Raw genomic sequence first — 23,953 nt, forward strand, 5'->3', positions numbered from 1 at the left:
CAGCCACCAGTTAACCTCCCACCCTTAACAAACTTCATGCCCATGCAAGGGCAATCACCGAATTCACCACAACAATCATCCTTCCAATCTCAACGAAATCCACCTTATCAACAACCATATACATTTACCCAATATCCACCCATAGTTCATACTCCACCGGGTCAAAGATCGGGCCCGCATTTGTTTGGTGGGCCACGGTATGGTGATGGCAATGAAGGATATGAAGGGTTCGTAGAAGGATATTCAAGTGGGGTTGATGGGAATCAGTTGAGGATTCAAGGGCAGTTTGGGTATGGATCCGATTTTCAACCGCAACAACAAGTACAACAATAGGGTGGACCGAATGTCAATCAAGTACAACAACCACAACCATTGCAACAAGTTCCACAACAACCGTAATTTCAACAACCACAATTTCAACAACCAAATCCCCAACCACAATTTCAACAAAACATGCAACAAAGGCCCGTTTACCGACAAATGGGTCAACCAAGAGTACCATTGTGGGTACCAAGAAGGCATGCAAGGGAGATGGTTAGGGGAATTGAAGCTCATTTTAGACCGATCATCACCAATAACCCATCTCCGATGCTTATTCCTCAAAACCAAAACTGAAGAATGTTTTAGGTGAGAACTAATGCACTCCAAAGTTTACCAAAGTATAACGGTTTAGCAATGGAAGAACCCTATTTTCATTTGGAGGCATATGACTCTATTTGTAACACGATCGAGGGTCAAGGTTTCTCACCGGATGAGGTGAAATTGGTTTTATTTCAATTTTCGTTGGAGGATAAGGCAAAGAGATGGTTTTACACATTTCCATCCGCATCAATTTACATTTGGGCCGAGATGCAACAAAGGTTCTTAGAAGAGTTTTACACGGCCCAAAAGACTAATGATGCGAGACGAAGTTTGAGGTATTTCCAACAACAATTGGGTGAAATGTTTCATGAAGCATTCGAGAGGTTCAACATGTTGATCAAGAATTGTCCTCATCATGGTATAGCTCTTTGGGAGTTGTTGAATGCTTTTCATGAAGGGTTGAATGCGGAGGATGAAAGGGATTTGATGTCAATCACAAATGGTACTTTCGGTACCAATTATGAAAAAGATGATTGGGCATTCTTGGAACAAATGTCGGTCAAGGCTCAAACTGCAAGAAGAGCAATACCGGCAATTGGAAGACTGCAAGTTCATGCCGTGGAAGATGTAAGGGTACAAACTACTAATCAAAGAATTGATGTTTGTACCAATTGTAATGAGTTGGGTCATGGAGCTGATGTGTGTACGATAGGTCAAGCACAAGTTGAAGAGGTAAATGCACTTCAAGGTCAAGGGGGTGGTAATCAGAATTTCAACATGAACTCAAAGACTTACCACCCCGGGTTGAGAAATCATCCAAATTTCCGTTATGGAAATCAAGCAACTCAACTCAATCCGAATTTCCAAGGAACTTTTCAAACCACCTTTATCCCTCGTCAACAATACTTCAACCAAGGAAATCAAAGTCAATTTCAAGGAACGGGTGGTAATCAAGGTGGGCCTTCGGGCCAAAGTTCATCAAGTAGGAATGAAGTGATGGATATGCTTAGGATGATGCAACAAGACATGCAAAGGAGAAATCAACTTGATGAAGTGCGCATGCAAAAGGATGAAGTCCGTGACAAAGCCATTCAATCGTTGACCACTCAAATGTGTCAACTTGCAACCGATGTTGAGAATTTGAAGAAAAATAGCTCGAGCTTAAAGAAATGGAACAACGTGCATATCAATGCGGTAAGTCTTTTACCTAATTTTGGAATTTCTAGTGTTCAAGTTGATCCAACACCACAGTTTGTTGAGGGGGTGATGGAAGATATTAGTGATGAGATTGAAAATGTGGGTAATCATGAAACAATCTTTCAAAATAAATCTGAATTACAACCAAATGAAATATCTTTTTGTGAAAATTGTTCTTGTGATAAATGCTTAAATGACAAATTAATCAAAATAAGGGATGAGAGGGTTGATAATAATATTATCTCGAGTAAACTTCAAGACCCAGGAGTGCCCCTTTTATCAATCCAAATTGGTGAATTTAAAACTGATCGGGCACTGCTAGATCTTGGAGCTTGCGTTAGTATCATGCCTGGTAGTTTATATGATCAGTATGAGTTTGGTCCGCTACAAAAAGCAAACACCACCGTGGTTTTAGCGGATCAAACCCATACACTTCCCCGAGGCATGATATATAATGTGATGGTACATGTGGAGGATTTATGTTACTCAGTTGACTTTTTAGTACTTGATTATGCTAAAAATGTAACTAATACGCAACCCACAGTCATATTGGGTAGACCATTCCTCGCCACTTCACTTGCAGTAATTGATTGTGCTAAGGGGACACTGGGAATTAAATGTGGGAATCGTGATAAACAGCTATTATTATTTGAAAATACTTCTGACCCTTTTGTTGACAAGGAAAGCCTGAAGGCAGATTTTGTTAACAAGTGTGTATCCTTGAGCAAGGATCACACGAAAATGGAGTGTTTTGTGATAAGGTCAGTTGAGAAGAAAGAAGCTGAGCATCAACAGAGTGAGAAGGTGGCAGATGAAGGTGGCCGACCAAGGAATACAAAAGTGAGACATCTACCTAACCTAAATGATCCAGGGTGGAGGATGAGGATGTTCGGGCCCGACCCTGGTTTGCCGGAAGACTGGCAACAGTTGCTTGAAAAAGAGCGTGCTTATAACGAGAAGGCTGCACGGGAGTGGGCCAGTCACCCACCTTGAATGTCATAAAGTTTCAAAAAGGTGGAAATTGTACATTTTATATATTTTTATTTTTATTTTGCTCTATAATTTTTAGTTTGTTTGTTATTAATGGTATTTTAAGTTACCATCTTAGCAAAAACCAAGTGTGGGGAAATTCTTATGGATTTCTCTTCGACACTATGTTGGGGACAACACGGGTTATTCATGAAAGGAAGTGGTGGTTAATTAGTAGTATCTTCATTTTTATTTTCTTAAAACCATACATTGGGGACAATGTATCCCAAGTGGGGATGGGGGAATTTTTTGTTCTTAAAAATTTTTCATAAAAAAAAAGAAAAAGAAAAGAGAAATAAATAAAAATAAAAAAATTTAAAGAAAGTCGGAAAGTGGTAAGATGGTGGGGTAAGGTTTTGGTCCCTTTTCATGGTCACAATTCCCTAAAGGTCAAGTTTGCTTAGTTGTTTTGAAAAAATGAGGTTGTCTAGTATTCTAGTCAAGGTTAGCATGCTTTCGGTACAATAACCTTCATAACATGTCCATATCCACTTGTTTATTGGGAAAGTGAAGAGCGGTGATGGATTGGTTATTCTCCGTTAGAACTTGTGCTATCAATGCATTTTGAGACCTTAGCTTGGCATAAGTGCAAAAGTGATAGAGGCAATTTGGTTAAACCTCATCTGGATGAGTGTGAGTGTGGGTTTTGGGGGGTTGGGCCTCATACATTACACATATGAGCGTGGGCAATGAGAGGGGCGGGGGGTTGGTTCCCTTAGAAAACCTTATTGGACTTATTCTTTTTATTTAATCAACCCCGATGTTATATTGCGAGACGATCCGGCCTAGTAGGTATTTCTTTGTATTTGTAATTATTATAGTACTAATCAATAGGAAGTATTGATTATTATGTTTACTCCAAAAAAAATGAAAAAAATGAAAAAAAAAGAAAAAAATAAAAAGAAAGAAAAAGTTGAGAGTCAATGTTCGAAGTATGGTGTAGTGAGTGTTGAGATGCAAGTTAGTAATGCTTATTGTTGTTTATATTATTGTTTATTTAGTTTTGATGTAATAAGCCGGATCGGATCGCCTGAGCTACTTTCAATATTCCATTCCATACCTTTACACCTAGCCCCGTTATAACCCGTTTTAAGTCCTCTTGATTTGTATTTTTGTCAAAGCATATATAGGTGGAGATTTGACGGTGGTACAAGCGTATGCAAGGAGAATTGAGTATGATTGTGATGTTTGGAACGGTCACCGATAAGTGAGTTAATGAGTGACGGTGTGTTATGTGCGAGTAAAGACCAAAAGCATGTTAAGATTGGCTAGAATTTTATGTTTTAAAATATAATATCAAGTAAGCTAGTGCAAACCTCTGATTATGTGGGAATAGGGTATGACTCGGGACCTTGATCGAGCCAGGCTTGTGGTTTGATGGTTGTTCTTGGTTCATACACAATATCGTATGCACTAAGTTTCACAGCCCACTTCGCCATCCTACCTGACATTTCTGGTTTTCTCAAAACAGCTTTCATAGGATAGTTAGTTTTTACATGTATAGTATGAGTTTCAAAGTAATGTCTTAGTTTAGTAGAAGCCATTATAAGTGGTAAAATTAACTTTTCTAGATAAGAATACCTGGATTCAGCATCCAGTAGACTTTTACTTACATAATATATCGGATGTTGTTGACCTTCGTGATCCTTGACTAAGAAAGCACTTATTGCACTCCCAGAAACGGCTAAATATAAGGATAATGGTTCACCATCAACTGGCATTATCAAGAATGGCACTGAGGATAAGTATTCCTTCAGAGATACCAACGCTCTTTCTTGCTTCTCTCCCCATTCGAATTTTTGATTCTTCCTCAGGATATCATAGAAGTCTTTACACTTCTCTGAAGATCTTGAGATGAATCTGTTGAGAGCAGCGATTCTTCCGGTCAATCTTTGGACATCTTTGACATTCCTTGGCGATTTGATATCTAGGACGGCCTTGATCTGCTCAGAGGTTGCTTCTATTCCTCTTTTGGGTGACCATGTATCCAAGGAATTTTCCTGCTTTAACTCCAAAATGACACTTGGCTGGATTCAACTTCATGTTGTATTCATCCAGGATATCAAATGATGTTGCCAAGTCTTTGAAGCCCTCCTTGACTTTACCACCATGTCATCTATGTATACTTCCATCGTGTCCCCCAGTTGGTCTTTGAACATCATGTTGACTAGCCTCTGGTATGTTGCACCTGCATTTTTTTAATCCAAAAGGCATTGCAATATAATAGTATATACTTGTGGGAGTCATGAAGGCTGTGTCTTCTTGATCTGAAGGCTCCATTTGAATTTGTTTAAATCCTGAGGATGCATCCATGAAGGTTAGCATTTCGTGGCCAGCAGTTGCAACCACCATTGAGTCAATATGTGGGAGTGGAAATGGGTCTTTTGGACAGGCCTTAATCAGATCTGTGAAGTCCACATACACTCTTCACTTTCAATTCTTCTTCTGGACTACAACTAGGTTGGCCAACCATCTAGGATAGTGGACCTCTCTTATCATTTTGGTCTTGAGCAATTTCTGCACCTCTTCTTGTATGATGACGTTTCTCTCAGGAGCAAACTTCCTTCGTTTTTTATGTACCGGCCTAAAAGATTTATCTATACCAAGTTTATGAGTAATTATGGATTTAGATATACCTGTCATATCTTAATGTTTCCAGGCGAAGGTAGAAGCTCTTTTCTTCAGGAAGGATACCAATCCTTGTTCGATATCCTCAGACATGCCCGATCCTATCAAAACTTTGATCTCGGTATCCTGAGGATCTAAGGATCCTTCCTTCACATCCTGGTCCCTGGCTTGCAGAACCTCCCCTGGTTGCTTTTGTAATTTCTATGCTTGAGTAGGCTTTGTAGTCCACTTCATTGATGAAGCATAGCATTCCTTGACATCTTGCTGATCGTTTTCAATCTTGATGACCCCCCATGGACTCGGAAGTTTCACACATTGATGATAAGTTGAGGGCACTGCCTTCATGCTATGGATCCAGGGCCTGCCTAATATCACATTACAATAAGACAATGAGTCAATAACACAATATTTTTGTAGGGGGTTAGTTCCCTCAATATATATTAGAAGTTTGATTTCTCCCAACGTATCCTTAGTCTTGCCATTGAACCCTACAAGGACTAAGAGTTTTTGGATAATCTCAGTTTCAGGAATATCCATTTTTTTCAATGCATCCAGTTGGATGATGTTCACGGAACTGCCTCCATCAACGGGTATCCTGCGCACAAAACACTTAGCTATACATAAAGTAATTACCAAACCGTCATGGTTGGGATCAACAAGATCACATCGATCTTCCTCATCGAAGGAGATGATTCTTTGAGTTGTCAATGTGGAAGTGCGGAGAGGTCTTTCTCCGGTGTCCATCTTCGTTTCTTTGGAACGCTTCTTGGACGTGGAGTATGAGGTTCCACAAATGTCGGATCCTCCCGAGATAAAGGAAACAATCTTAGCTCCGGGTGGTAGAGAAGGTGCCCTTTCAGGTATCTTGACAGGATCCCTTGAGTCTTGTTTTTGTTTCTTCCAAACAGTTCCTTCAGGTATCCTTTGCTGAGAAGGTATCCTATCTCCTTCTGAAGTGCTATACAATCGTCAGTACGGTGGCCAAAATCTTCATGGAATGCACACCATTTGGGCTTGTCTTTGCTGGATTCGGGCTTTTCATTTTTCTTGGGCCATCTGGCCTTGTCACCTATATCCTGCATGGCACATATTACACTACCAATATCAATATTAAAAAAATATTCAGAGACTTTAGGATACTCCTCATCATCTCCGTCTTCTTCCACGGCGTTCATCCTAGAGGTATCTTGTTTGGAATAAGGCTTGGGCCTAGAAAACTTTTATGGAGAATCTAATTTTCTGTTGGTAGACTCATATTTTGGGATAATCAGATTTCCATGAGCCTTCTTGTCATCATCTAGCCAGATGTATCTCAACGCCCTGTTTCGGATTTCATCAAGATTCCTGCATGGAGTCATGACAAGATCGTCATAAAGGGTGAATACTTCTTCAACCCCATCTTGAGAGCTTCAACAGCAGCCACCATGTCAAGGTTGGGGATATCCAAAGCTTCCCTGCTAAATCTAGTTATGTAATCCCTTAGGGATCATTATTAGGCTAAACAATTCTATATAAGTCACCTGTCATTTTCTCAAAAAATCTACTACAAAAAAATTGATTATTGAATAAGTTAATCAAATGAGCAAATGAAGTAATAGTATTAGAAGGAATGCTTAATAACCATTTAAGGGCTGGTCCCGTTAGTGTTGAACCGAATCCCTTGCATAGGCAAGCTTCTTTGATGTCAATAGGGATGGGGTTGATCTCCATTCTTTCTCTATACTGAGCTACGTGTTCCTCAGGATCCGTAGTGCCATCGTACAACTTCATGCTGGAGGTCTGGAATTTCTTGGGGATCTCCATGTCGCATATAGGCCAAGTGAACCTGGACAATATGTGGCTGCCTACTGGAACTTCCGCTATGGGTCCCGAGGATATTGGAAATCATATCCTTCATTTTCTGCAATTCCCTGGCTATCTTAGGGGATATCCCCTTATCCTGCACAGATCCACGGTTAGTGTATAAATTAGCATTAAATAAATTGTTACCGAGATCGTGGTTAGGTCTCTGGTATCCTGAGCCTTGACGACTAGTTCCTCAATTGTGGGTATCCTCAGGATAAGGTGACGTTTGCATAGGGATATCATCCCCAACATGCACTTCATAAGACACCATGGGAGATCCTGATGAGAATATGCCGGCTAGCATGGTTGAACGAGGCTGCATGTTGACGGAGTGGCCTCGTTGATCCGGGTAACTCCGAGGATACCGGAGGGTGAATTCCCAAGTATCCTGACTGCTGCTGAGACGGAGTCCTTGTTGACTGTGCCCCCAAGGATCTGGGATTCTGAAGGATAGATGATCCTGAAGAATTAAAATAAAGAACCCTGGGTATGATTGGAGTAGCCTCCTGCTCTGGCTTCTTTTTGATCCCTTCAATTTCTTTGAATAGCCTTGAGTTGGTCTTCTCTTGCTGCTCCATGTGAGTTTTGACCTGTTTCATCAAAGCAAACACTGTTAGAGATAACCGGATCTACCCGTGTAGAGGATCCCGCGTATGGTGGAAGTTCTCCTCTGTGCTGAGAACACTTTTTTGGAACTGGTGGAGGTTCGGGGTTGGCACTTGAAGCAGTGGTGACCACCGGAGCAAAAACAGAACTGGTTTTTAGTTGTGAGGCCATAATGAAGGGAATGAAAAGTAATTGAGAACGAAGTAACTAGCTTTAAAGAATTGAAGCACCGATAACCCCATGGTGGGGGCCAAATTGTTTTGGTCAAAAATTAACAAATGTGATTTTGTAACCAAATTAGTAAATGGGACTTGGTGCTTGCTTGAAATGAACGTAAAAATGCTAGAACACGGAGATTTGTTGTGAGGAAAAAACTCTTTATCCTAAGGATAACAAGAAAAAAAACCCCGGGTGGTGAAAACTATCACCACCAGTTTATTAATAACAAAGAGTGGTTACAGATGGTGGAGCTCAGTGGATTGTGAATACACTATGCGATTACTGCTAAATATCGAGTGCTAAGAGTGTGTGTTAAATGATCCAAGTGAGCTCTATTTATACAAATATTTAGCTAACAATAATCCCTATAATTCTGGAGATAATTGACTCCTTCCAATTAGCCGTTTGATTTCCACGTTTCCTTTTTGAACACGTTCTAATTGAAGTAATCCAACTGCAAGTCCGAGATTTTAGGGATTGTGGTAACGTCCCATGACAGGTAAACAAGGAAAGACAGCAAACAATTTGTTAATTATTCAATAGATCTAGGATACCTGTTACCTTGGAGGATACCATATCCTGTAATTATCCCGAACATATTGCTTGCCTAGGATACTGAAAATCTGAGCCCTAACAGTGATCATCTTTTATTTTTATCGTGTAATGTGAGAGCACATCTGCGTAAAATATTATGCGGTAAATGAATTTCTGGTGTTAAATATTACTGTTAGGCGTCAAAATTTCAGTAACTTAAGCAAACGATATATTCGGGAGAACTTCAGGATACAGTATCCTCCAAAACAACAGGTATCCTTAATATATTGTATAACTAACGGATTAGTTGTCTTCCTTTGATGTTTACCAGGTCATGTGAGGTTCTCACGATTCCCTAAAGACTCGGACTATAAGCTCAACCACTCCAACTGAAACGTGCTTAATAGAAGTCGTGGAGTGTAACGGCTAGTTTGGTAGTAGTCTAGGTTTTCCTAGTTTTTTGGAAATTTTGTTAGCTTTCATTTTGTATAAATAGAGCTCATATCTGGATACTTTCACACACAACTTACACACTAGCAATAGCAATCACTTGTAACACGATCCGACAAGAAAGAGCTCCACCACTTGTAATCTTTTTCGATCAGTAATAAACTGGTGGTGATAGTTTTCACCACCCGAGGTTTTTTTTCTTGTTATCCTCAGGATAACGGGTTTTTTCCTCACAACAAATCCTTGTGTTATAGCATTTTTGCATTCATTTCAACCAAGCACCACGCCTCACTCACTAATTTGGTTACGAAATTACCTTTGTTAATTTTTCACCAAACAATTTAGCGCCCATCGTGGGGCTATCGGTGCTTCAATCCTTCAAAATCTTTTACTTCATTCTCAATCACTATCATCCCTTCATCATGGCCTCACAACCAAAAACCAGTTCTATTTTTGCTTCAGTGGTCACCACTACTTCAAGTGTCAACCCTGGTCCTCCACCAGTCCCGAAGAAAAACGCTTAGCCCAGAGGAGAACTTCCGCCATACACGGGTAGATCTGGTTATTTCTAATAGTGACATTTTTGCTTTGATGAAACAGGTCAAAACTCACATGGAGCAGCAAGAAAAGACCAACTAAAGGCTGTTCAAGGAGATTGAAGGGATCAAAAGAAACTAGGGCAGGAGGCTACTCCAATCATGCCCAGGTTCCTTGATTTTGATTATCCAGGATCGTCTATCCTTCATAATCCCGGATCCTTAGGCCACAACCAACAAGGATTCCATATCAGCAGCAGTCAGGATACTGGGGAATTCACCCTCCGGTATCCTCGGAGTTACCCAGACCAACGAGGCCAGACTCCGTCAACATGAAGCCTCGTTCAACCATGCCAGCCGGCATATTCTCATCAGGATGTCCCATGGTGTCTTCTGAAGTGCATGTTGGGGATTATATCCCTATGCAAACGTCACCTTATCCTGAAGATACCCACAATAGAGGAACTAGTCGTCAAGGCTCAGGATACCAGAGACCTAACCACGATCTCGGTAACAATTTATTTAATGCTAATTTATACACTAATCGTGGATCTATCCAGGATAAAGGGATATCCCCTGAGATAGCCAGGGAATTGCAGAAAATGAAGGATGTGATTTCCAATATCCCCCGGATAATACGTCCCATAGCGGAAGTTCCAGTATGAAGCCACAAATTGTCCAGGTTCAACATGCAGCCTCGTTCAACCGTGCCAGCCGGCATATTCTTATCAGGATCTCCCATGGTGTCCTCTGAAGTGCATGTCGGGGATGATATCCCTTTGCAGACGTCACCTTATCCTAAAGTTACCCTCAATGGAGATACTAGTCGCCAAGGCTCAGGATAACTGATGCCTATCCACGATCTCGTTAACAATTTACTTAATGCAAATTTATACACTAACCCTGGATCTGTGCAGGATAAGGGGATATCCCCCGAGATAGCCAGGGAATTAAAGAAGGTGAAGGATATGATTTCCAATATCCCCGGGATAATACGTCCCATAGCTGAAGTTCCCACAGGCAGCCACAGGTTATCCAGATTCACCTGGCCTATATGCGATGTGGAGATCCCCAAGAAGTTCCAGACGCCCAGCATGAAGCTGTACGATGGCACTACGGATCCTGAGGAACACTTAGCTTAGTATAGAGAAAGGATGGATATCAACCCCATCCCATTGACATCAAAGAATCTTGCCTATGCAAGGGATTCAGTTCGACACTGACGGGACCGGCCCTCAAATGGTTATTGAGTATTCCTTTCAATACTATTACTTCATTTGCTCATTCGATTAACTTATTCAATAATCAATTTTCTTGTAGTAGATCTTTTGAGAAAATGACAAGTGATTTATATAGAATAATTCAGCATAGTAATGAATCCCTAAGGGATTACATAACTAAATTTAGCAGGGAAGCTTTGGACATCCCTAACCTTGATATGGCGGCTGATGTTGAAGCTCTCAAGATGGGATTGAAGAAGGATTCTCCTTTCTTTAACAATATTGTCATGACTCCATGCAGGAGTCTTGATGAAGTCAGAAACAGGGCATTGAGATACATTCATCTAGAGATGGCAAGAAGGCTCATGGAAATCTGATTATCCCAAAATATGAGTCTACCAACAGAAAATCAGATTCTCCACAGAAGTTCTCCAGGCCAAAGCCCTATTCCAAACAAAATAGTCCCAGGATAAACGCCGTAGAAGAAGACGAAGACGATGAGGAGTATCCTAAAATCTCCGAATATCAATATTTTAAAAACCGGTTTTTTACAAGTACCGGATTCGGTTAAAAAACAGTACAACCGGTTGAACCGGGTTATACCGGGAGGTTCAACCGGTTGAATAGTTTACCTTATAATTTCCTATAAAAATAAAACTTTTTTCTATAAATACAACTTCAACTCCAAAAATAACCCAAAAGTAAATGATTTCATAACAAAAAATAATCTAAAAGTTAATCTATATTAGAAACCAAAAGCACTCAATTTTAAAAAAACGATCCTAAAGTTTACACGTTTGAATATTGAATATTAATTGTTGGGTTAAAAGTAGTTTTGATAAAATATGGGCCGCAAATATCAAAAATTTCTTGGACATAAAACCGGTTTGCCGGTAAAAACCGGTATTTTAGAAAAAAAAAAACCCAGTACGATGTTCTAATAAACCGGCCAAAAATACCGGCATCAAAATACCGGATTGTTGTGCAAAATCCGGTTTAACCGGTTCAACCGGCCGGTTTGAACCAGTTTTTAAAACATTGCCGAATATTGTTTTAACATTGATATTGGTGGTGTGATATGTGCCATGCATAAGGCTAGATGGCCCAAGAAAAATGAAAAGTCCAGATCCAGCAAAGACAAGTCCAAATTGTGTGCATTCCATGAAGACTTTGGCCATCGCACTGACGATTGTATAGCACTTCGGAAGGAGATAGGATACCTTCTCAGCAAAGGGTACCTAAAGGAACTATTTGGAAGAAAAAAAAACAAGAGTCAGGATCCTGTCAAAATACCTGAAAGGGCACCTTCTCCACCACCCGGAGCTAAGGTCGTTTCCTTTATCTCGGGAGGATCGGACATTTGTGGAACCTCATACTCAGTGGCCCAGAAGCGTCCCAAAGAAACAAAGATGAATAACGGAGAGAGACCTCTCCGTACCTCTACGTTGACCACCCAAAGGATTATATCCTTCGAAGAGGAGGATCGATGTGATCTTGTGGGTCCTCATCTGACGGTTTGGTAATTACTTTATGTGTAGCTAACTGTTTTGTGCGTAGGATACTCGTTGATGGAGGAAGCTCCGTGAACATCATCCAACTGGATGCATTGAAGAAAATGGATATCCCTTAAACTGAGATTATCCAGAAATTCTCAATCCTCGTAGGGTTCAGTGGCAAGACCAAGGATACGTTGGGAGAAATTAAACTTCCAGTGTACATAGAGGTAAACTTCCTACAAAAATTTTGTGTTATTGACTCATTGTCTTGTTGTAATGTGATATTAGGCAAGCCCTGGATCCACAGCATGAAGGCAGTACCCTTAACTTATCATCAATGTGTGAAACTTCCGAGCCCATGGGGGGTCATCAAGATTGAAAGCGATCAGCAAGACGCCAAAGATTGTTATGCATCAACAATGAAGTGGACTGCAAGGTCTACTCAGGCATAGCAATTAAAGAAGCAACCAGGGGAGGTCCTGCAAGCTAGGGACCAAGATGTGAAGGAAGTATCCTTGGATCCTGAGGATACCGAGATCAAAGTTTTGTTAGGATCGAGTATGCCCGAGGATATCGAAAAAGGATTGGTATCCTTCTTAAAGAAAAGAGCTTCTACCTTCGTCTAGAAACATGAGGATATGACAGGTATCTCTAAATCTATAATTATTCATAAACTTTGTATAGATAATTCTTTCAGGCCGGTGCATCAAAAGCGACGGAAGTTTGCTCCTGAAAGAAACATCATCATACAAAAAGAAGTACAAAAGCTACTCAAAACCAAGATGATAAGAGATGTCCACTATCCTAGATGGTTGGCCAATCTAGTTGTAGTCCAGAAGAAGAATGGGAAATGGAGAGTGTGTGTGGACTTCACAGACCTGAATAAGGCCTGTCCGAAAGACCCCTTTCCACTCCCACACATTGATTCAATGGTGGATGCAACTGCTGGTCACGAGATTCTAACTTTCATGGATGCATCCTCGGGATTTCAACAAATTCAGATGGAACCTTCAGATCAAGAAGACACAGCGTTCATGACTCCCACAGGTATATACTGTTATATTGCAATGGCTTTTGGACTAAAAAATGCAGGTGCAACGTACCAAAGGCTAGTCAACATGATGTTCAAATACCAACTGGGGGACACGATGGAAGTCTACATAGACGACATGGTGGTAAAGTCAAAAAGAGATGAGGATCATCTCAAAGACTTGGCAACAACATTTGATATCTTGCATGAGTACAACATGAAGTTGAATCCTGCCAAGTGTCACTTTGGAGTTAAAGTAGGAAAATTTCTAGGGTATATGGTCACCAAGAGAGGGATAGAAGCAAGCCCCGAGCAGATCAAAGTTATCCTAGATATCAAATCGCCAAGAAATGTCAAAGATGTTCAAAGATTAACCAGAAGAATAGCAGCTCTCAACAGGTTCATCTCAAGATCTTCAGAGAAGTGTAAAGACTTCTATGATATCCTAAGGAAGAATCAGAAGTTCGAATGGGGAGAGAAGCAAGAAAGAGCGTTGGCGTCCTTGAAGGAATACTTATCCTCAGCACCACTCCTAATGAAGCCAGTTGATGGTGAACCACTATCTTTGTACTTAGCTGTTTCGGGGAGTGCAATAAGTGTTGTCCTAGTCAAAGATCATGAGGGTCAACAACATCTAATATATTATGTAAGTAAAAGCCTACTAGATGCTGAATCCATGTATTCTTATCTTGAAAAGTTAATTTTAGCACTTATAATGGTTTCTACTAAATTAAGACATTACTTTGAAACTCATGCTATTCATGTAAAATCTAACTATCCTATTAAGGCTGTTTTGAGAAAACCAGAAATGTCGGGTAGGATGGCAAAGTGGGCTGTAAAACTTAGTGCATACGATATCTTGTATGAGCCAAGGACAGCCATCAAATCTCAGGCACTTGCCGACTTTGTGCCTGATTTTAGCCAGGATATCCTTGGAAAAGTAGAAAAAGAAGTTCAACAATTGGATGTCAAGGAGAGTTGGACTTTACATACTGAAGGAGCCTCTAACATAAGGGGAACAGGTCTAGGTATCCAAATAAAATCGTCACAGGGGGGACATAATACCTCTATCTATATCTTGTGAATTTCAGGCAACTAATAATGAGGCTAAATATGAAGCCCTAATAGTTGGATTACAATTAGCTAAAGATATGAAGGTTAGGTATCTTCAGGTTTATGTCGATTCATTATTGTTAGCTAACAATTTTAATGGCTCTTATGCAGTAAATGCAGAAAACTTAGCAAAACACTTAGAAATAGTTAAGCAATTAGCTATGTGTTAAGAAACGTTTGATATAGTACAAGTACCAAGAGAAGAGAACGCTGAAGCAGATGCCTTAGCAAATTTAGCATCACCTCTCAAGATACCAGATGACATCAAGATACCCATCGTACATATCTTGACTCCAGCAACAAAGGAGAACCACGAAGTCATAGAGACTTCAAAACATGATGACGATCCAGTATCCTGGACCCATCCCATAATACGGTATCTTTAAGATAACGAGGTCCCAGAAGGAGAAAATCCCAGAGCTTTTCGAATGAAGGTAACTCAATATATTATTCTAAATGATATTTTGTATAGAAAGTCACTTGCAGGTCAGTACTTGAGGTGCTTGGAACATCATGAAGCACAAGAAGTCCTCAAGGACATACATGAAGGTGATTGTGGAAACCACACTGGGGGCAGAGCCTTAGTATCCTAGATACTGATGACAGGTTACTTCTGCCAACAATGAAAAAGGATGCAATGAATTTCTCCACGAAGTGTGATGCTTGTCAAAGACATAGCAACATCTTGCATCAACCAACTGAACCACTACATCCTATCATATCCACGTGGCCATTTATGAAATGGGGAATGGATATTGTGGGAAAACTATCCAAGGCTCCTGATGGGAAAGTCTTCATGCTGGCCATGACAGATTACTTCTCCAAGTGGATCGAAGCGGAAGCGTTTGTTCAAGTGAGAGTGAAAAAAGTGATCTCATTTATCAAGCGCAATATCCTGACAAGATTTGGTATCCCGGTGGAGATTATTTGTGATAACGGTTCACAATTCATCGGCGGTAGGACAACCAACTTTTGTGAAAGTTGGGGAATCAAGATGGTAACTTCAAAACCAATACACCCTCAAGCCAATGGTCAAGCAGAGTCAAGTAATAAGATCATCATCAACAATTTAAAGAAAAAGTTGGGGTCTAAGAAGGGAAAATGGGCTGAATAATTGCCATTCGTACTTTGGACTGATAGAACCACTTCAAAAAATGCAACATGACAAACAACTTTCTCTTTGGTGTTTGGGGCCGAAGCTGTTATCCCTAAAGATGTAACGCCCGTCAAATCCGGTTTCAAGAATTAAAGCTTGTAGAGTATGTATAATTCTCGGGATTTATCCGACGCTTCTCGGAAGCCTTTACGTCATCCCGGTACGTCTAATCGCTTAACATTTCTTCCAAGTTGCATCATTATTAAATTTCAGGGGCTAGAATGAAAATGTTTTATAATATAAACAAAAAACCCAAAACCTTATTTCAGCAGCCGATCGCAGCTAAGACCCCCCCCCCTGCTCGTTTTTCTTCTGCCCAGCCAAGTTTCGTCCGTGAAAACTTCAATTCAAGGTCGGTTTTATGATTCCCCATGTCTTTTACACCTTAATTGATCATATTAACGCGCTTATTGGTCGTTAAGGTTGAGTTTTGATGATAACAGTTTGCTGACATATTCGTATACGTTTATTGTAGGGTCTGTAACGCGATGATAATCCATTGTTTTTGATCTATTCTAGATTCCATGATGTTCTACTTTGAGTCTAGTTTCCAGAAAGGTATAATACGTAATTTTTGGACGAGATTTGAATGGTTTTTATGAATTTATAAAGTCGAGTGTCAAAGCTGATGCGGGATGACGGATTCTGGTCTGTCTTCCCGACGTCATAACCTTTTTTCGACAGGTCCAAATGGGTTGGTTCCACTTCTGGAAGTTAGTATTTTGAGTTAGGAACCAAACCCAATTGGAATCGTTTAATTTGGTTCGGTAATGAATTTTATAAAAATAAAACCATTTTGTTGCGCACTGAAATAGCTGCACGTACCTTGCTGTGTTGGAGGAATTTTTATAATTTTTGTGTCCAATAGAAAAATATAATAAAAATATTTTTATAAACCTAAGACATTTATCAAAGTCGGGTAAAAATTTAATAATTTATTTCAAAGGTTATCCTAGGTAATTAAATGCATCTTCGCATGCTAAAATCTACACGTTTTACTCGTTATTAATCGATAAGTTCGTTTTAGGCTTAACCGGTGGATTTGGTTAGTTGAAAGATTTTAGGGGCTGAGGTAAGGTTGTTGGGCCTTGGGCCAAGTTGTTGGGCCTTGGGCCAAGTGTCGGGCCTTGGGCCAAGTTGTTGGGCCTTGGGCAAAGTGTTGGGCTTGAACGGCCCATTAGGCAAGAGTGTTCTTACGGTCTAGTTTAGTAACACGTTGTGTATACTTTACAGGCCCTTGCTTGTGATTGTGCACTTAGGGATTTCCTAGCTCGTTGCAGGTGTTCGATTGATTTCAGGTGAGTTCTTGATGCCCCGTTTAACTCTTTTTAAGTTTTGGGCTAGCATGCACACCTAAGTGTTTTTCTTACTTGATGAAATGTTTTGAATGGTTTTACATAGGCTTGCTAGTATTGGTAGGCCTTGGAATGTTATAGAATGTGTATGTATATATATATTTATATATATTTAGAATGGCCAATATTTGGCGAATGTTGTAGTCGTCTCGACTATTGAATGTTGCGTATGCCTACCTTGTGTTGCATGCACCGAATGTTACGTGTTTGGGTTGTACGTTTGCTAGACCCTGAATGTTTGTAGTCGTCTCGACTACTGAATGTTGCGTATGCCTGCTTTGTGTTTGCATGCGCTGAATGTTACGTGTTTGGGTTGTACGTTTTCTCGGCCCTGAATGTTATTATTGAATGTTATATATATATATATAAGAATGCACGTATAGAGATGCTCATACGTAAGGATGATTGTTTATTCAATGTGGTGACCTAACCGATGTATTTTCGTTTACCGTTTTAAAATCATTGGAATGATTATTTAAGACTTTTGTTACTTATTTAAAACTTGAACTCACTCAGCTTAAGCTGACTTTGTCTGCATGTTAGTTTGAGTTTCAGGTTGGACGTGCACAAAGCTACTTGGACGGTGAAGGGCATACGGGGAATGAAGATTTTATTATTAAACATTTATTTTTAAAAGTTTTTATTTAAAGATAATTATGTTGATTTTGGGCAAAATTCCCGGGTTTTGGGAACTCATTTACTTATTTACGTTTTCCGCCGAATTATACTCTGTGATGCTTATTTTAATGAAAAGAATTGTTTTCAAGTTTATTTATTTTTACGAGTGTTTTGAATGATTACCAACTGTGGGGATCCCGGGGTTCGGGGCCTTGCAAGTTGGTATCAGAGCCATGGTTCGAGGGATCCGAGCATCCCCGAATGCTTGGACTCGAACTGTAAGAAAAGAGACCAGTATGCCCACCGCGAGTAGCTGCACGCCAAGAGATAACTTTAAATTACTTAGTCATTCCTTTGAATTTGAAAGTTTCCAATATGTGATTAAATGTAAAGTGTTAAATAGAATGCTAATGTGGTTAGGGACAGGGGGTGCTTAGAACGGGCCGGTGAAGTAAACGACTAATAACACTTGATCAACGTTATTAGCAGTTTACCCTTACCTTCCATGTTTTAAATACCACTTGTGTCTGAGTATGTTAGGGTTCCGTCTTTGTAGGGATAGGATTTGGCTAACTTTCGAGTCGTTAGCGTTAAAGTTTATCTTAATCCCTAGATTCTCCTGTTCGTTTCCCATCCTCTCGAACGCTTTGCGCATAATTGTTTAGCTGAGGTGTAGCATACTGTCACTCTGGGTTCCTTGGTACTTGACCGCTTAAATTCCTCGCTTCTTCAAGAATGTATGAGCAATTGTTTAGCTAAGTAGGAGCGTGATGTTATCCCAGATACATTTCTACTTGATGAATTACCGGCGTCAGTCTTATATGATTCGGGCGCCAGTAGAAGTTTTGTGTTTACCGCTTTCTGTTCCTCATTGAATAAATCACCCGAGCGCGTAGTCGATGTGTTTGAGGTTGAGGTCGCCGTAGGAAAATCTGTTTCCGTGTCTAGGGCTACCGTCGGTGATGTTCCTATCGTTCGGGATTTCCCGGATGTAATTCCAGATGATTTGTCAGATGTGTCGCCGGACCGCGAGGTCGAGTTCCAGATAGATCTTGTTCCGGGCGCACGGGGAATTAAGATTTTATTATTAAACATTTATTTTTAAAAGTTTTTATTTAAAGATAATTATGTTGATTTTGGGCAAAATTCCCGGGTTTTGGGAACTCATTTACTTATTTACGTTTTCCGCCGAATTATACTTTGTGATGCTTATTTTAATGAAAAGAATTGTTTTCAAGTTTAATTATTTTTACGAGTGTTTTGAATGATTACCAACTGTGGGGATCCCGGGTGTAACGATTCCGGCAAATTCAGGTATACCCTAGCCGGTATATACTATTTACGTGTTATTTAATACTGAATATATGAATTATAATGTGTATATATGAGTATGTATGATTCACGGTACGAATTATACTCGATTATACCGTTAATCGTATTGGAAGTACGGTTAACCGATTGACGGTTATTGAAACCCGAATGAATCGGAGATTACGTTATAGACGAAATATATGATGTTTAGTAATGTTTACGAAGCACTAAAGCTTCGGGATAAGTGAATTATAGCACGGAAAAAGAATTTCGATTTAATGGTACGTCAGTACGTTAAACGAAACCTTTAATACCAAACCAAGCAAGAGATGATCAATCAAGCCGAAAAAGATGTGCAGTTACTAATAATATGATGTTTTAAGTCAATAAATGTCATGGTTTAAGTTTTTAAAGTTTTTAAATAGGTTTTATATAAATTTTATTTTTAAGCCGAAAAACGACCGTTTAGGCCTCGTTTTGAGCGGAATTAAACGTTTAACCAAAAAATGAACTGAACCAGATTATCCACAACATTATCCGGATTACACAATCCGAATGTGTGGCCAAGAATGAACCACACCCTTTAATGTACCGATCGGACTAAGGGGTTTCCCCCTTGGCTTCCATTTTCTTTTTCCTATCATCAAACTCTCAACATTCTTCAATCTTCATCCAACCTCTTGAGTTTTATCAAGGAAAATCACAAGGTAGTTACATAAATCTTGGTTTTTAATTCCATAATCTTGAGTGATATGCAAGAAAATGAGGTTTCAAGTGAAAAATGGGTGAAAACCCGAGATGAAACCGATTCTTGCGTGATCAAGTGATGTATACAAGTTATACAAGGGATCTTGGTCCAAGAAATGAGTTAAAAGGGTCAAAAACGAATTTTTACGGTTAAAAATCTTTGTTTTGATGTCTTAACCGAAACCATGAAAGAAATGGCTTGATTGTGGGTGTAACTTGCTTGGTGTGGTGTTATTGTGCTTGTAGGTGTTATATCTAGTTGCTAGCAAAGGCTAGAAAGCAAGATCTTTGCGATCTAAAGCTAGAAACACAAGGTAGTTCGGTTTTTCGTATGATTTATATGATTTGGACAGATTGTGATAGACTTAGATTTGGGTCATGAAATTTCACAGAGATGATCTACACATGAAAATATGAGATCTGTGAAAATTTGGTAATTTTTGGATAAAAGATGAATATTTGGTGAATTTAATGCTCGGTTTTGGCTAAAAATGATGAAAAATAGTTAAACATCATGAAAAATTCTGGAAAATTCTAGATAAGTTTTTTATAACATATAAAAGTCACACACAAAATTTCAGATCCGTTGGAGAAGTCTAAGTAGGCTTTTCGGTAAAACGAGTTCTAGGGTTTTCTAGCTCGGTTTTGGTGAAAACGGCATCAAAAATGAGATTTTGGTTCTGGAAAAATTACAGGGAACTATGTGGATGGCAGGGGTCATCCCAGAAAAATTTGGGATTTTTCTAAGGTCGCTTGGTATTTTTGATATATTTGGTGTTTAAATGACGTTTAAAAATAGATAAATAAATGTTAAATATAAAAATTAATTCTGGAAATATTTTTATAAAATTCCTTACTGTCAAAAAGTGATTTGTCCAAAATTTCAAGATCCGAGACTAAACGGATAATTATTTGTGCTAAAAAGAACATAAAAACAAACTTTTAAAGCTTAAAACGCGTAAACCGGCAAAGTTCGCCTAAGCGAGCTGACTGGTGTATAAAAACCTTAAAAATGAACTATTTTCATGAAACTAAGTTAATCAAGTAAAAATAAATCATCCGAAAATAATTCGGATGATTTGGGTATTTTTATCCGAAATAACAGTTTCCGGCACCCTAAAGACGGAAACGGGTCCCGCGGCCAAACGGGGCGTCTAAACCGATCTTTAAATTCATGGCTTTAACTAAAATATCAGTCAAACACTATTTTCGGGTCGTGTGTGACCAAACTCATTTTTGAAACATAAAAACGGATAACCGTGCTAGGCACGCAAAACGGGGAAAACATAATAATAATAATTTTGACGGATAAACTCTAAGAGATATCACAATCTAAGTCCTGAGAAGTGTTTCGGGTGTAACATTGTCCCCGGATCGTGTACGGTACTGGGTTAACAGTGTCCCCAGACGTACCGGTTAACACGAATTTAAGTTATATTAATAGAAATTGTATAGTAACGACTTAGGGATCGTATTACAGATCCGGACCGGTAGCCGTGCACAGTGTTACATATTTGCTCACGAAAAGGTGAGTTTCACGAGCCCCTTTTTACTGAACTGTTTTAAATATTTTCCCGGGGCGGAAAGCATGTTTCTATCAAAATGTTTAAGTACATGCTGATCGCATGGAAATGAATGTATTTATATAATGTTTATTGTACGGGAATCGTACGGTAATGTATTAAGATGGTAATTGTCTGAATTGTTAACATTGTAAGGCCCGAAACAGTGTTCTGGGTTAACAGTGTCCCCAGAGGTTATTAAATGGGTTTCTGGGTTAACAGTGTCCCCAGAGGGTATTAAATGTGTTTCTGGGTTAACAGTGTCCCCAGAGGTTATTAGATGTGTTTCTGGGTTACCAGTGTCCCCAGAGGTTATTAAATGTGTTTCTGGGTTAACAGTGTCCCCAGAGGTTATTGGATGTGTCTCTGGGTTAACAGAGGTTTCACTTGTGGGCTCAGCATAATTTCATCGCTAATATATGATTACTATGATGATTTGTCATGGTTTATTTAAATTAGTGAAACTCACCAACTATTCGTAGTTGACCCGTTTTCTTTACATGCTTTCTAGGTACTCCCAAACTGGAATAATTGATACGTGCTTGATGATGCGTGCTTTTGTGGAGGCTTAGTGATCTTTATTTTGTGTTGAATATGTTAACGTATTATCGGTAAAACTTATGTGTTAACGCCTAGATGATAATGAAACTCGGAACAATGTATTGCGATGTAAATTAATGTAGTGGTGTTTTCTTTATAAGCAATGCTGTTGATATCAGATGCGTCTGTTGCATCCCGTTTACGTTTCCGCTGCGGTTACGGGGTGTTACACCGGGGTTCGGGGCCTTACAACAGAGTTGGTGATCCCCACAGCAAGAACCAGCATCCAATATACTGAGTCCAACAACCAAATCCTTACTGAAGACCTAGACACTATTGATGAACTCAGAGACCTTGCCAAAATCAGAATGGCAGCCTATCAACAAAGAATAGCCAAGTCCTATAACAAGAACATCCTAATTCAAAAATTCCAAGTAGGAGATATGGTGTTGAGAAAGACATTACAAAATACCACTAACCCAGCAGATGGAAAACTAGCTCCGAAGTGGGAATGACCTTATTTGATCGATTCAGAAGCATGCAAAGGGGCTTACAAATTGATCACTATGGAAAGTATTCCTATACCAAAAGCTTGGAATGATATCCATCTTAAGGCATATTTTTGTTAGTATCCTCAACCGGTATGTTCGTATCCTCAACATTTTAGGATAAAGATATGTTCCCTAACCTATCTTTAAATTCTTATATATTTAAGCTTTATTATCTCTTTATCAAGTTACTGACTTAAGCATCGGAGCGGTGTTAGCTAGGCTAACACCCACCCCTCATCAAGAGTTCAGTGTTTTGCAGGTATCCTAAGGATACGTTATCTTGACAACAGTTAGAGGCTGATCACCTCCCACACGAGTAAGATATCCTTGATATCTTCTAAGGTTTAAAGGTCTTCACCTTTCCGACGAATTGGGTAACAGCCCTCCTGGAGCGCACGATGTTCGACTATAGTTCGAGGCAGCCGGACCAGACCAGCTGATAATCCGGTTGTTGTTGGCTATAGATCGGATCCTCAAGATAAGTGGCAGACGTGTCACACATACGTTACTAAGGTTTATAACATTTTCATGTTATCTAAGGTTTCGGCATTTTCATGTCGCTAACGTTTGGGATTTTTCCCAGTTTTATCTAAGGTTTGGCATTTTCATGTCTCTCAAGTAAAGGCCTTGTCGCCAGTAAACAGGCTTTATCGCCAGAATTTTCTAACTTGGTTTTGATATAACGAAGATTGGCCAAGTCGCTAAGCGTGAACGAAGTTACTTAGTTAATTCTAACTCGGATAGCACAAATTCCAAAAAGCATGATGCACAAACATTCAACAATTAGGGACATCATGTGCAAGTTTGATTAATCAATATATGTTACAAAGGTACACTTGTATATCTAAATTTGCCTTGTATATTATTTTCTTTTGAAGGATAATCTTTCGGCTTAATTGTGTCAACTTTCACTTATAGAAGTTTTAAATACGTATCTTTTGGATATGTTATAATTAGGATATTTTGTTACCTGCAATCAGTTTTAAGATATGTTTTCCATATACATAAATAAAAATTAGTAGAAAAATATAAAAAAATAGCAAAACATTTTTGTTATGTTTTCGATGTTTTGTATTAAATGTAACAACATATATTACATGTAACAAAAAAAACGATGTTATATAGGGTTTTCACAACTCAAGTGGGTTTTCATTTTATACTTTGCCTATATATATATATACATATTCTAATAAAGTAAAATAACTGTGCACACATGTCATTTTGTGGTTAAACCTCATAACTTTTTTCCCTCCAAACCAATAACTATGTCATAAATCATTAATTATTCACTTTCCTTGTACACTACATTTATATTATATATATAACATGATTAAATTATTCACTTTCCTTTAAACTCTATTTTATTATATATACTATACATTTTTATAAAAATAAATATTCTTATAAGTTATAAATTTATAGTTTAAATCTATCCATTTATTTTTTCAGTTAATTTACTAAACTATATATATGTTAAAAATGTAATAATATATGCCATTCACTTTTATATATAATAAAGTTTATCATAGTTAGTTTCTCGGGTTTTTTTATCAATGATTGTTTCAGGTTTTTTGTGGGACTTAAATTTGATTGTTACAGGTCAAATGTTGGTAAATAGATTGTGTGAT

At 38.9% G+C, this 23,953-nt stretch overlaps 1 pseudogene; it reads right to left on the bottom strand.

Moving 5' to 3' along the window:
- Positions 1–903: 903 nt before the first annotated feature.
- LOC143535121 (small nucleolar RNA R71) lies at positions 904–1,004 on the bottom strand (annotated as a pseudogene).
- Between the last annotated feature and the right edge of the window lie 22,949 nt (positions 1,005–23,953).

The sequence above is a fragment of the Bidens hawaiensis genome, unplaced genomic scaffold (assembly GCF_021521415.1).
Source record: "Bidens hawaiensis isolate Kalapana, Puna unplaced genomic scaffold, B.hawaiensis_p1.1 tig00000760_1, whole genome shotgun sequence".
Lineage (NCBI taxonomy): Eukaryota > Viridiplantae > Streptophyta > Magnoliopsida > Asterales > Asteraceae > Bidens > Bidens hawaiensis.